The sequence below is a fragment of the Apis cerana genome, linkage group LG7, assembly GCF_029169275.1.
Source record: "Apis cerana isolate GH-2021 linkage group LG7, AcerK_1.0, whole genome shotgun sequence".
Taxonomy (NCBI): Eukaryota; Metazoa; Arthropoda; class Insecta; order Hymenoptera; family Apidae; genus Apis; species Apis cerana.
Genome location: NC_083858.1, coordinates 3,226,630 through 3,241,599, shown reverse-complemented (window position 1 = coordinate 3,241,599; position 14,970 = coordinate 3,226,630). Strand labels below are relative to the sequence as shown.

At 30.7% G+C, this 14,970-nt stretch overlaps 1 protein-coding gene and 2 long non-coding RNA genes across 4 annotated transcripts in view; 1 reads left to right on the top strand and 2 right to left on the bottom strand.

Annotated features, from left to right (window-relative positions):
- LOC107998439 (gamma-aminobutyric acid type B receptor subunit 2) overlaps positions 1–14,970 on the bottom strand; it is a 199,742-nt gene that overhangs the window by 53,193 nt on the left and 131,579 nt on the right. The gene's annotated exons all lie outside the window — the stretch shown is intronic.
- LOC133666492 (uncharacterized) lies at positions 11,796–12,654 on the bottom strand. Its single transcript, XR_009830701.1, has 2 exons — positions 12,272–12,654; positions 11,796–12,058 (listed from the first exon to the last, which is right to left on the bottom strand). It is a non-coding gene; the product is annotated as an uncharacterized LOC133666492 (long non-coding RNA).
- Positions 12,697–13,526, top strand: LOC133666493 (uncharacterized). The gene is made up of 2 exons (XR_009830702.1): positions 12,697–13,078; positions 13,158–13,526. It is a non-coding gene; the product is annotated as an uncharacterized LOC133666493 (long non-coding RNA).

Sequence of the window (14,970 nt, the reverse complement as noted above, 5' to 3'; positions counted from 1 at the left end):
CGTCTCGTGGAAAACAAACGCTTCGAGAGAAGCGTTCGAAAGCCTCTCGGTCGATGCATCACGCCTTACCACCTCCTTCGCCAATGAACCAATTTGAAAATTCCCCCGTTCAAAGTGATCGGCCACGCTCGAGCGGGCACACGCTCGCTTTGTACCCGATGCACCCTCGATAGGCTCCTCGCTTTACCATCGATCGGCCAATATTTCCGGGAAGGCCAAGGAACCTACCTCGCGGCCTCCGTTTATTTCGACAAAACTGTTCGACCGTGAACGATAACAACAAAGGAAGCGAGAAGTTTCGACGATGTCTCGCGGATCGGATTAATATTTGTGGCAGAATAGGAGGGCTGTTGTCTCGATCCAATTCGATTATCTTGGAAATTTTTGATGAGAAGTTGATAAAAGATGCATCTTGAACGAAAAGGGAATTTATTATTATTTATTGTCTGAGGACTTTTTTTTTAAGTAATAAGCGCGATAAGGTTTCTTTAAATTAATTAGAATCGTCGTTTCCTGTAAGAAATTTAATAAGCAAGTTTGTGCTATTTAATTTTGTAGAATTTATAGTATATTGTTTCAATTGTCTTCTTCGTCTTTCGTGTAATTATTTAATAATAATTTTTTAATAGGTTTTTTTGATAAGGAATGATTAGCCGCGTTGATTTATTTAAAAAGTACAATTCTATCGAATGATGTGTTTTTTGGAATAGGTTTTGTATAAAATATTCTTTTCAATATCATCGGTTTACAAGATATTCGGGTAAACCAATTTAAAGGAGACACCTTATATTTATAGCATCCATTTTTTCCATCAATATATATCACAGAATGGATAAGGAACAAAAGATTTATGAAAAAAGATCTGCAGGGTGGATCATTAACCGAGAACAATGAAACAACAATGTTATCTTTTGTAAGAACGTTAATTGTTTTTTGATACTTTTGTAAAATAAACAATTTCTCGTACAGCATGGTTTGTAAATAAAATCATTTTGTATGAATATTTTAAAATAAAATATTTCACAAAGTATAAAAATCAATGCAAATTAAACAGTTAGACAAAAAACAAGAAAGATAGATCGAATTTTCAATTATAAAAAATATATTATTTAAGAATAAATGAACAATAAAGTTAATACAGTAAATATTTGGATTATTGGTTGGAGAAATAAAGTAATTAGGCAAAGAAGACAAAGAAGTTTTATTCACAGTCGATATTTGCCAGAAGTGTCGAGAGTTCTTTTGTTCACGAGTGGAAAGACTATCGATATATCGTATACCTTTTGGTATTATCGTGAAGAGCTTTCAGATCTTAAGTGCATTGTTTGGTATTTTGCAATTGTATTATAATTATAATATTTATATATACGTAGATAAATTATAGTAAATTAATTTATTTCGATATTGCTTTTCATAATCAATATTCCATCGTTATGTTATAATATATTTACATTACTGTGAAAATAATAATCTATGAAATATTTTTAAGTCAAAAAGTAAGTAAAATCAATTGAATGTCTAATATCTAATGTGTTTGAGATATTAAATCACAATACGTCTGAACACGAAATAGATGCAAAAGTTCATGAATCAATTTGAACGCAGATTATTTAAATTACTAATTTAAAAAAATTGATAGAATAACGATGAAATATATCGATAACTTTCAATTGATTCTCAATTATGCGTATCGTAAAATAAATATTTGAGTTAAAAATTCATGGACAACAACTCGAGGATATTAAGAAATATTGATGTAAATATTTTGCAATTAAATATTTGAATTGACTCGTTATTACAAATTCTCAATTTACCCCTTTATACTTTATAAAAATGTGAAAAGAAGCTACAAATTCTTATTCCAACCACAGTTAAGTGTAATCACAACCACAATTTGTATAAACATGTAATAAAAAATATAGAAAGAAATTTTCTCTTATCTTATTTAAATATTTAAAAATTTTACAATTTTAACAAAACAAATTTTTCTTCATCTTTATCCAGATAGATATCACGCATGAATTTACTTTTATTTTTCCTGACAATGATGAAAAAAAGGGGAAAAAGAAAAAGAAGAAAAACGGTAGCGCGTTCAAAAATTGAACAGGCGGAATGTCATTACGGTTAGTGTATTTTAAAAGTTATTTAAATTGACGCAAAGGGGAAAAAACAAGTTTCAGAGGGAAAGCGCGCGTACAACCGCGTGCGGTGGCTGAAAAAGAGGTTGAAAGCAACCTCTCGTGTTATACTTCCATCTGCATACGCTCGAGATTACGCTCGAGATTTCGCGCGTAAAAATTTCTCATCTCAACGAGGAACCGATACACCAAACTCTATTTCTGTTTCCTTCTTTCGCACAACGTTTAAACGCTCTGCGCTATTATCCTCCTCTTCTTTCCTTTCTTTTTTCGCCTCTTATCTCTGCTCTTGAGACCGATTCATAGCGTCTCTTTTTTCTTCTTCTCTTCCTTTCTCTCCCGTTTTCTTCTTCCATCCCGTATTAACACGAACTCGAAACACAATGTACCTTAATTCTCGGTTTATATCAAATACGTACGAGGTAGATCGAGTATTTGGTGGCGCTGAAGAGTGTGTGTATAAACACGTCTGAAAATTAATTTAATTCTCCTTTTCTTTTTTTTTTTTTTAAAAAAAGTTATTTCAGAGATGTAATTACGACGATTACACGCTGTATCGGTTAGTTCTTTACTTACCACTTCGAAGGTAATGTCAAGTGTCGTCGTTAGAGCGCGCCTACTTTATTATCCACTTTGTTGTGCTTCGAATTTATCACAGCTTCGGTCGAGACGATGCTCCGCTTCGATTTCATTCCTTTCATTCCTTTTTTTTTTAGATGTTATCGCATTCCTCTTTTTCTCCCATTGAACGAATTCATTCCACCGTTTTCCTTCGAATTCAACGGTGGACAGGAGGAGTTTTTCTCGAAGTCGAGATGATATTCTCTCTCTTAACTTCGATCGATAATGTAGAAGGAAGAAAGTAAATGGATCGACTATGGAAAACTTCTCGAGATGGACGAAATAGATTAGGAGTGGAAGAGATTATAACGAAGAATGATTTTCTTTGTTAATCCTGTTGGCAAATAGGATATTATTACGATAGTCATAACCGATCAAATAGAATAAGTGAGGATCATCAGATAAATGGAATAAGGTAGTTGGATAGGTAGAATAAGCTGTCACGGGTGGACAAATAGATTAAGACGGCCATCGCCTGACAAGTGTATTAAGATTATCGTGGTTAGACAACTGGATTAAGACAATCGTGTGGTGAGGCGAGAAATAGACCGATTATGGACGGATGGACAAGTGGAATAAGGATTGGAACGATCAAAAAGCGGTGTTCCTTGATTAGAAATCATGATTATTTGATTTAGTTTAATTTTAATTTTAACGATAAACGATAGAATATTAACTTTTTCTAGCTATTTAATAAAATTATGGTAAAAGGAATATGTGAAAGAAATGATATAATCAATATAACGTTAGTATTAGATATTTTCTATACTTGTTATACTAAGATATTTTAAAATATTATGTTAAATTATAAATTGGTTGTATCGAAACACTTTTTTTAAAATATATTTATACATTTTTATAAAGTGAGGTTATGTGCATTCAGCGTACTGAAAATTTATTGAATTTATTTATTAGTGATGATGTTACGAATATTTGAGAGTTTTTAATTAAAAAACATTAGATTTTGAAGCAAAAATCATGGATTTGATTCAATTTGTAAATCGTGAATTAGAGGCATATTAGAAAAAAAGAAAATGAATCTTAAATGAAAACACGACTTTTTAAAAAATAATGCAAAAATATGGCACTCAAAGAAAATAAAGGTTACTGTTCTCCTTGTAAGATGACGGTTTAAGCCGCGTTCTCGTTGAACAAATGCGCCGCGAGGAATTTAATTATTGCCGAAAGATTTGCCTGAACTGAAAGATAGAACGCGATGCAAATTAAGGACACGTCTGAACATTAATTTTCTAGCTCCATTATAAAAAGAACCTATTTTTTCTAGAAATAACTCTTTATGAAAATGAATGCTTTTTAAAATTCAAAAATTGCATAAAGAACAACGTAAGATCAATAAAAATAATAATTTTTATAATTTAATAAATAAATTTAAATTTGAATAGATTAAATGCCATTATAAGAGAAAGTTCATTTTTAAAAAATCACGCAAAATACTTCGATTTTTTTTTTCTTATTGATAAATTTTATCAGGAGCAAGATGAGCAATCCCTATATTATTCAATTGCATCATTTGACTCATTAATATTTTTTTCAATGAGAAAACTTACGAATATTTATATTTCTAAATTTTTATTTAACATCTAAGCCTCAATTATTTTGCACTAATTTCAAAATTATACGCTATGACAAACAATTGAGTAAACATAATCTTAATGCAATATCTTTAATCTTCGAATATCTTTTGTTCATCACAACCTAACCTAATCTTACCTAAATTCTAAAATTTTATTTTAATATATCATTGGATTCATCTTGCACGAAATAAAACAGTGTTCTTTTCTTTAATGCACAAATTATTTATTAAGATAATTTGATTGTATTTCTAACCATTTTATTTCTACGTACCTATCGATAAAATAATCAATTCGATTTTGACGTCTTTTCTCGTATTTAATATATCATCGGGTATTGGTTACAATATGGAGAATGATTGATCGTAGCATTTTTCTTATGGCTTGCTTTCAGTTTTTATGCACTCGCATCTCCACCAAATTGATTTTATTATTACTCTTCGAATTTATTTCGCATATTCAACTTTTGAATTTTTTTTGTTGGCAATTATTATTTTCATTAATATTCGCATACTTTTTTATTTAACTATCGAAACGCATATTAACAATTTGTATTTCCTTTTTTTCGTTCCAATGTACAAGTTTTTGTTCTTGAAAAATATTCGAAAAATACCATCCAGAAACTTCTTTAAATAATACGATGACTAATGATGTTTATGCAAGTATTTTATAAATATCTTTGTCATAAATATTCCAAATATACCATCGCTTATATCATATATATAAATAGATAAATATTCCATAGTAAGAAATAATAGATATCATTTATCGTAACACGTGCAAAATACATTAATAATTGATTTTATTATTACTCTTCGAATTTATTTCGTATATTCAACTTTTGAATTTTTATTGATTAATTTTGAATTTACAATCCCTGTTCAAAAAATTAAGAATTATACTCGCAATTATTATTTTCATTAATATTCGCTTACTTCTGAAATGCATATTAATTTCGTTTTTGGATTATTTTGAAAAATATTCGAAAAATATCATTCAGATTTTTACATAATACGATGATATTCTATCGTTCTTAATAATAATAGATATCATTTATCGTGATACGTTATAATTTAAAATATATCAATAATTGATTTTATTATTTTAAATTTGACGGGAAAACGACTTCGAATTCTTTAATTCTATCGTTCAATTTAGATTCGTCACCCCGAACTTTTCGGTTAAAAACGGTTATCCTCTCGATCGAATTATCTCGAAGCAGCGAGGCTTGATTGCGAGGTTGCCTAGTTGCATCGAGGTGAAACGTTGAGAAGTGTTGCCGATACTTGAGACAATGCCGGGGAAAAATGCATTAGCCGATCTGTTTTCTCCGAGTACCGTAATTTCCACTACCGGATCGAAGATTATCGCGTTAGCCTCAACCAGAGAACAGATAAACCGATATCTTTCTATATCGAATTGTGTTTGTCCTTTGTGCTCCCTGTTTTTACACCAATTAACTCGAGAAGAGACGCGTCACGAGCGAATCTCATGAAAAAGAGAAGGGAAATTTAGCTATGAATAAATGAAGGCTCGAACGAAAGAACCACGTATCCTCATTTTTCGTCGAAATTAAGATTTTATTATATAGTTGAAGAAACAATGTGGAAACGAAAATAATGTGTAATATTATGAAAACATATGTGAACAATCGACAGAAGATGAAATATCGATAACAGTATAGAATTTTTAATATTAATTCATATTTTTCCATCAAATAAAAAATTTGACGGGAAAAAAACCAAATATTTTCCAAAATTTATTCACTACGAGATTTCAAAAGATTGGAAATCTTGTTACAAAATGGAATATATTTATATCGAGGAAACTAATTAATGTATCGATAAGAAGAGGTATTTCACGATTTTTTAAATTAATAAAAATCGGAACCAGCATCATACTTATTCAATTGTATGCGAAACACTGCGAAACGTTACGAAAATAAGTAATAAATTCATGTATAGGGTGAAATTATGGATCCCCTAATAATGGAAGCATTAAACGCGAGAAGAGAGCAACGCCGGGTTCGAGTTCCGTTTCTTTCCATTCTCCCCCCCCCCCCTAATCCCCCTCCCTCCTCTTTCTCGTTATCTTCCTCATTCTGAGTCTTTGCCAGCCGAGTGATCAGCGATGCTCAGAGCATCAGTTGCTTTTCAACTTCTGTTTTCCATCCTGTTATGCTTCCCTCCGTTGAAACGGTGATTATACACCCTCATGAGGTCGTAACACGTATCTTTGTTCGATGGTGAATTTTCATCGGTGGTGAACTTTGCCTTTACTTTCGAATAAGTTTCAATAAACTCTCGTTCGCATCTCCTAATCGTCCATTCTTGGAACCAGTTCTACGTCTTAACTCTGTTCCAATTCTCTCCCATAATAGAGGGGAGAGATCCGATAACATTAATCTCGGATAACAGAAGATTTTCTATTCCTTTCTCCGTTTATCCACTTATCAGATTTTTCAGTTTATTTGTTCGTTTGAAAATATGAAAGTCGAAAGGAAACAGGGATGGAAGAGTTCCAGGTTCCATTTCAATTAGCAGTGTATGGGTGATAGATAATGAATGATGGAGGCAGATGAAGAAACATTTAACGTTTATGTATAAAAATGTGAGGAGAATTATTTGTTCAATTAATTTGCAAATAATTTAATTTTTCATTGGAAATCAACATCTGCTCGTTGATAATTGATTCTTTTGAGCAAATTCACGATTGCAGAATATATTGTATATACTATATTTACATTAATGGAAATTGATATAAGAATAGATGAGATGACGCATAGCATTTTTCTTTTTGTCGCTTAAGAATGTCGACTTTCTTGTCAAATCATTCTTATATGCGATAATGTAATAAAGATTGTGATTGTAATTTAATAAAATAGATATTAGATGGTATAATAAATTACGATGTGGCTTGTAAAAGATCGAAATATTTTAGATTATTTTATTTCGATGACTTGTTCGATTTTTTCACGAATGCAAAAAAAAAAATGTTTACACCTTTGTATAATAATATCTCGTAAATTTATATAATCCAAAAACGGATTGAAATAGATTATTATGTGAAAATATAATGAAAAATTAAAATATTTAAATTGAGATTATTATTATTCGAAACGAATTCATTAATTATATTCCATAATTGATGATATAAAACTCATCAATCTATCGATCTCTCTTCACAATTAGCAAACTTCAGATATATTGTAAATCCTCAATTTTTCTTTATAATATATAAATGTAAAACTACATAACTGGCCTGGTTGCCTTTAGTTTTCGAGTTGTTTGCAAAAAAAAAAAAACTTTCGACACTTTGCTATTGAATTCTCTGTATACGTCAGTGACAGTTGAGAAATGATGGTCGTATGCTATTGCGCACACCGCGTATGAACGCTTATGTATAGACAGAATGCACAGTGCCGAAACTTTCTTGCAAATAATTCGAAAACTAAAGGCAACTACGACCGCACACAGTGGGGTAGAATGCGATAGAAAAGCGTTTTGCGACTGAAATCGCACATCTATCCTCTTTATTTTTATTTTGTACAATTAACGAAACGTACGTTGATATATTATCGAAAAATCTAGATTCTAAAAATAAACGAAAACAGAAACCTTCTCTATTTCCATTTTAATTATTTAATTGTTTAATAAATAATTAAAATGCCTCGATCGAAACTTTTATGTTTGTTTCGAGATCTAGTATCAATTTTCAAAGATATATATACATCGAAACACTATGTATATTTATTACACGTGCACAAAGCGTGTTCACAATATCATATTTTTCAGTATTCTTCTCGAAAAAAGAAAAAACATTTTAAATTTTTGTTGTTTAATCTATGCTTCCCTTTTATCAATAAGAACGATTGCCAAAAAAATGAATTCAATCTGTCTTATTACATAATAAACAAAGAAATATTACGCGATGAGGGAGAAATAAAGAAACGAAGGACTGGCGTAGATCGAGCGTAAAGCAAGCTCCGTGGAAACCCGATACCTCGACGGTAATTTCATCGGCCGACGAGAATCCCTGGACAAATTGCTTCCGCGAATTTCGATCCCAGCTACCCGCTCCGATACCGTTTCAATTTCATTAAAACGCGTTTCGGCGCGTTCAACGTTTCAAATTGAACGCGTCGAACAGTCGAACTGTGTGTTTGTTTAAACGAGCGCGATCCGTTTCCAGACCTCGTGAGACTTCTCCTCTTCCAAGGATTTCTTTTCTCTTTCTCCTTCCGTTATCGTTATCGATTATGTTATATTAAAATTTTTTAACAATTTTTAGAGAGCAGAGAGGACACGATAAAAGTTAATATTCGTATATCGTTATCTAGAACAAGTTCAAATTTTAACAAAATGGCTTATCATCCGATGATATAATATCTTTGATGCATAACGTGTAAAAAATTAAAATTAATTAATATCAAACAAGCAATCATTGTGATTGTAAAATTCTTTCCAAATTTATAATATTTTGTACACGTTATGTACTATTATTTTAGAAAAGATATTTCGACTCTAATATATGTATATTCTATGTCACTTATGTGTATATTTCGTCTCTTATATATATATATTCTATGTCACGTGTACATTTCGTTTCTTATATATATATATATTCTATGTCATGTGTATATTTTTCTTCGTCGTAAATAAGCTTCAGACTCTAGATTAAGATAACTTGTTTTTCTTACACTTACTATTCTATCGTTATGAAAAAATGTATACGTACATGCACATAAAATGATATAATATATTCCATAAATTAAACGAGAAATCACATCGATGAAGTTATTAATAATAATTAAGTATATCGTGAACAATGTTATTTATATTGTAAAAATTTTCTTCTTTGGCAAATTTATGCGTATAATCAAAGTTCCATTGTACATTTTAGAATAGATTGAATTTGTTTGACAATGAACGACTATTACACAGATATCTCGATTTTTTCCTCGTCTCATGCTGCTCTTTGCACATTTTCAAATTGCAATTTAATCTTCTCGACCGTTTCTTCCTATAAAAATCGAGCAAACACTTGCAGGCGATTCTAAAAACTCGATTGCAACACCTTTTTTCCCCTCTCCGCGTACGTTTAAGACGACATTCTAGAAACGACTTGGGACGATGTCTGAACAAATTTTACGATACGAGATTATTCTGGAATTGTCTAAATTTCAAACAAGATCCGCTTTACTGCGTACTATAAACTCGATCTTGCGAATATTATTCGCTTATTATTTTCGATCGTTGCATTTCATCAAGCATAGATAATGTTAATAATTGTGGACAAATTTTCTACGACGATTTCAAGAAACTTTCATCTCGTAATATTCTTCTCTGATGCAAATAAAATAATCTTGTCCATTTATTTTGAAGTATACGGATAACAATAATTTGTCATCATAGAACTAATATATATTCATCATTGAGAGTTGTGATTATCGATCAATATCGATAATATTAATAGATTATTAATAATTCGATATAAGATGATAAACGAAGATTTTTATATATAAATATGTTTATTATTCGTGGTATAATTGCGTAAAAATAAATTGGAAGAGAGAAGCAAAATTTATTTGTCGAAGCTTAGTTAAAAATTTTTCTAATAAAAACTGAAATTTGTTTTATTCCCGATGATTGAACACACGTGAATCGAAGAATCGATAAAAGGTTATTTCATATTCATATCGTGGGGATAAAAGTATGAAATAAAATTTCAATCGTTTAAACCCGTTTGTTTTCGAGAAAATCCAGATTGAAAATATACGAAGGTCGGAAAGTAATTACGTAATCAACGAATTCTATAATTTAATTTTCGGAAAAACTAGTTTTTAAACGAGAAAATTTTATTCCACCTTTTCTGCTTATTTGTTGTAGTAGAAGAATAATCTTCAACTTGTAATCATAGCCGATCGAGAATCGGCTAATTTCATGGTACTTGAAAAGCTTTCGAACACAATTTACTCGAAAAAATGAAACTCTAAATTGAAAAACTTTGGCGAAGCGAACAGAAAATCTACCTGCTCTTCGATTTTGATAATTTTTTAATATGTAACGAGATTTTGAACAATTTTGTCATCGAATTTACTATTTTATTATTTATTATATAAACACATTGTGATTATTCAAAATATATAACAAGTGAAGTCAAATATCATCACATCACTTATTGTAGAAGAATAAATATAGAAATCATAGTCAATATGATATTAACGATAAGAGACTGATATCACGATTATTTTTTTTTTTTAATATCTCTTTCGTTGCAGCTTAATTTTTGTCGTAGTCTCATTTCGTGTAATTAACTTCTAATTGTATTGGATGCATCTTATGCGATTTTAGTTTATTTATTGTTTCTATAAATAGCACATGATATATTTAAAATATCATGTATCAGATCGCTATCGATTTAATTTTATTCATTGTAATTTCTAAAAAAACTTTCAAAAGAGGGATTAATCCAGGAAAATTCAAAGTTTCACGACACGATTGTTATTAATATTGCTGATTATTATTAATTCAATTACGCGGACAGAGTAAAAGCAAGGCCGTACAAATATGCAGTATTTTTATTTATTTCGAATGATAAGCAGACGTGGTAATTAATTAGAAATTCAAAATGGCAGTTCGAACACCGAAAACTTGCAATGCTTCGCTTGCGATGCGTTCGTTTGTGTACAAAATAATCTTCATATCAATTAATATTAAATTGATAAGCTTCTGCATTAATTTTTACATTATTCTGAAGAAAATTTACACACGATATCGAATGTCAATGATCGATTTTACGTAAAGATTTTTCGATGAATACTATAAATTCCTAAAATTTTGGATCCTAACATTTCTTTTCAAACGCTTTGCATAATTATCAAAAGATTTTTATTAATATCTATTTAGTAATTGACAAATATCCTCAATTAAAATTTTAAATTAGGATCTCGAACCACCACTCTCTCAAAATTTTCGTTCAATATGATAATTAGATTGTATTTTATTCGCTATAATTTATCTTCTATTAATCTTTTACAAACTGATTATGACGATCATTTAATACGTAAACTTGGCGAGTAATGACCGATATCCTTCTAACTTGCGTTATTTCATACATTTTATTTTTTATATTCTGTGCAATTTTAAATATCTCTGGATAGATAGTTAATAGAAATAGAAACAATTTTTATGGAAAATCCTAAAACTATGGGTTGAAATATTTCAAGCTTATCATATTTCATGAGAAAATGACTTTTTTCCTTTTTACATATTAATTGCCTCGTTGTTGTATTTATATTAACAAAAAATACGTGGATAGTTTTCACACGTGAACGAAAGCGTATGTAAAAGTAGCAATTTTTTCTTTTTTTTTTTTGTTGCAAAACTAAAAAGCCGATTATATATGTATATTCGAGATCATCGAAGAGATAGTTTCGTCAAAATTTTTATTCTTTTCCAATTCCATTTTTAGAATCGTCTTTTATTATTCCCTTGTCACGAATAGAATCGTTGCATAATGAACATGATTATATACGTAATACATTATATATTATTATATACAGTATGTGTATAGTATATCATTATTCGATATTATATTACAATACAATAGTGTGCCATCCCCAGCAATTGTTGAAAAGGAAACTCTAAGAGGGCTGGTGAATGAAATTCGATCACGCTTATTTTTCTCTCTTATTCCGAATTGAATCTACCAGAATTCAAACAAAGCATTAGTTCATGATAAAAATACAAAAATTACAAGTAATAGGAGTAATAATAAAATAAATAGACGTAATAATACAACACGTATGATAAATTCGTGTTGTTATCGTGAAATGGAATGTCGTATATACAAATAATCGCACAATTCTGATTATAATAATATAAAATAATTTTCCTCACTTTCCATTTTCATACTTACACGGTATAATTAATATCAAATTTCATCAAACTCATTAATTCAACTCGATTATATTAAACTGTAAACTAATAAAGAAACCAATTTATAAAAAAAAAAAAAGAAGGCTCATTTCATTTTAATTGCGACGATGTTTCCTTTCATCTTTCACTCGCTTGTGAACCACGTCGAATAATCATCGAGCAAACTCGATATTCCATCGAGATAACACGATTCACGTACCGCGCATTCCTTTGAGACGGCCGCTGTTCGACACTTATCGATCGGAAGTGGCGATAATCGACAGTTGATTCACGCAATTACGCGATTCAAAGCAACGCATCGCAATTACACCGTTTGCCGAGCGCCAATTACGGATCGCTCGCGCGAAACCGGGCAAATGTTATTATTCGGGGAGGTGATTTCCGCACGAGAAAAGCCGGCCAATCGGCGTCACCGCGCCTCCTTTCGCCGCGCCTCTCCTTTCACGAACATTCCACGCGCCTAACGATTATTATTTGTTTACACGCGCAAGATTAACCTGTAACCTCGATACTGTGATGCACAGCGGGTAGCGAAAATACTCGACAGCATACATTTGCAATTTTTGATGAACGGGATATAATACGTTAAGGAAACTTGTTTGAGACAGTGAGAGGTGATGAGTAGGAAATCTAAAGATTGTGTCGACAAAACAATTCAATTTGTGCAGGAGTTGTAATACGTTTATTATATACACGCACTCAATTAATTAGAAAAGCATTCGAACGCTTCATATATTACGGTATTATTTACATTATTTACAACATTGATATTTTGTTACGTTTACTGGTAATAATTTCGAAATGATTTTTGTAAAATTACAATCGATGGAATTCTATATTTCTATAATTTCTTTTCTTTTCTTCAGGCATGTGCTTTGAAGATATTTGAAATTTGTTATCTGGATTCTGCGCTGGAGGATTTAATGTATGGGATATATTGTATACAATCCACGTATGTTCAGGATTATAATTCCAACTTGGCCACTATTTTTGAAATTATTTTTTAGAATATATATATACATATATTTTTATCGAGTACACGTACAATCGTAAAATTAAATAAACAGATTTAGTGAGCAACAAAAAGTTAATTCATTTAAACTCTATTGATCTATTTTATTGACCACTTAAAGTTAATAAAATATAATATAAAAATTCAATTATATAATAAAAAGAATGTATTATAATTTATATTATTTATACAAAATCACATAAAATTGAATGACATACATAAAGACTAATTAATATTTGGTATTGGAATTTTTGGTTTTTATAATGGCATATTTGTTTATCAGTGTGTTTTTTTAAAGAAATTTCTGCATCCAATGTACTCCACAAATTTTTTTATCAGATTAATGGGCTTTGTGGAGGCCATTGCAGAACTTCTATTTCGCAGTTTTGATAAAAATTGCTTTGTTTTCGTAGCGGTATGTTTCGAATCGTTATCTCATTGTAACGTCCATTTTTCATCGAGGCCCATTTTTAAAATCGATTCTTTCAAATTTTCATTCGGGATATCAATGTATTTATCTGCACTCACAATGCCATCTATAGATAAATTCCATACCACGAAAAACAAGCCCATGCCATTACTGATCCTTGACAGTCGGTAAAACATACTGCTTCTTTAAGGATTCATTTTCTCCATACTTATATCCTTTTTTTTCTTAATTTAATAATTCGAATTCTCTCAAAATTATTTGTTTCTAGAACGATAGTGACTTATTTATACACTTTTTGACGAAATTCAAATATTTCTTCTTTTGTACCTTAGCGATATATTTAACTATTCCACGATATTTCGCGATATTATCGTTAGATTACGTATTCTTACATTACCAACATCACCATGTTCTAAATATTTTTTAATTTATTTTTATTATTAATTTAAGAACAGTACTCTTAAAAACATTATATTTCTGGACAATACAACTTTGATTATTCCTGTTTTCTATTTCATAATATTAAAGTTTTCATAATATGAACTAATACATTAATCTCGATGTTTGCTTACATTATTTTTCTGCTAACGTGTCCACTTAATTTAACCAAAACAATATAATACAAGTAGCTACAGGAACTGATTTTATGATTTTATTTATACATACATTGTTCGATGTCCTGAAAAACATTCTATATCAAAAAATTAAATTAAATTTTATTTCTGTCGTTGCATCCGAACAATGAATCTTCCAACACGAACGCAGTGTCCAATTAATCCACGTCCGTGTATAAATATATCGCGTGAATTTTCCAAAAATTTTCGTGCGCGAGAAATTCGAGCGTGGCAGAATTTTCAACACAGAAAGGAATAGATAGATGGCGGAGAAATCGAGAAAAAGTAGGTATCGTTTATACGATTACTTAGGTGCGCGTCTAAGATCCGCTGGTGGTTGCCCGGCAAATTGGTGAAGCGGGACAACTTTCCACTTCGTTTAGCGATAATTTCGTGTCGAGTCTAGCGTTTCACGGCCAGTTAGTCGGCCGTTGCACTCGGGTGAAATCACGGAGGAGATCACGAGAAAAAAACCTTCTTTGATTCGCGAAAATCAACTTTACTCGCTTGAGATGAATTCGGTTTCGTTTCTCCTTTGCGGGCAGGGAATGACGACACTGCTTCCCCCTCGTGTTAAACGCTCGAATCTTTCCCTTGCGCGAAGGGAACGCGTTCGAACAACG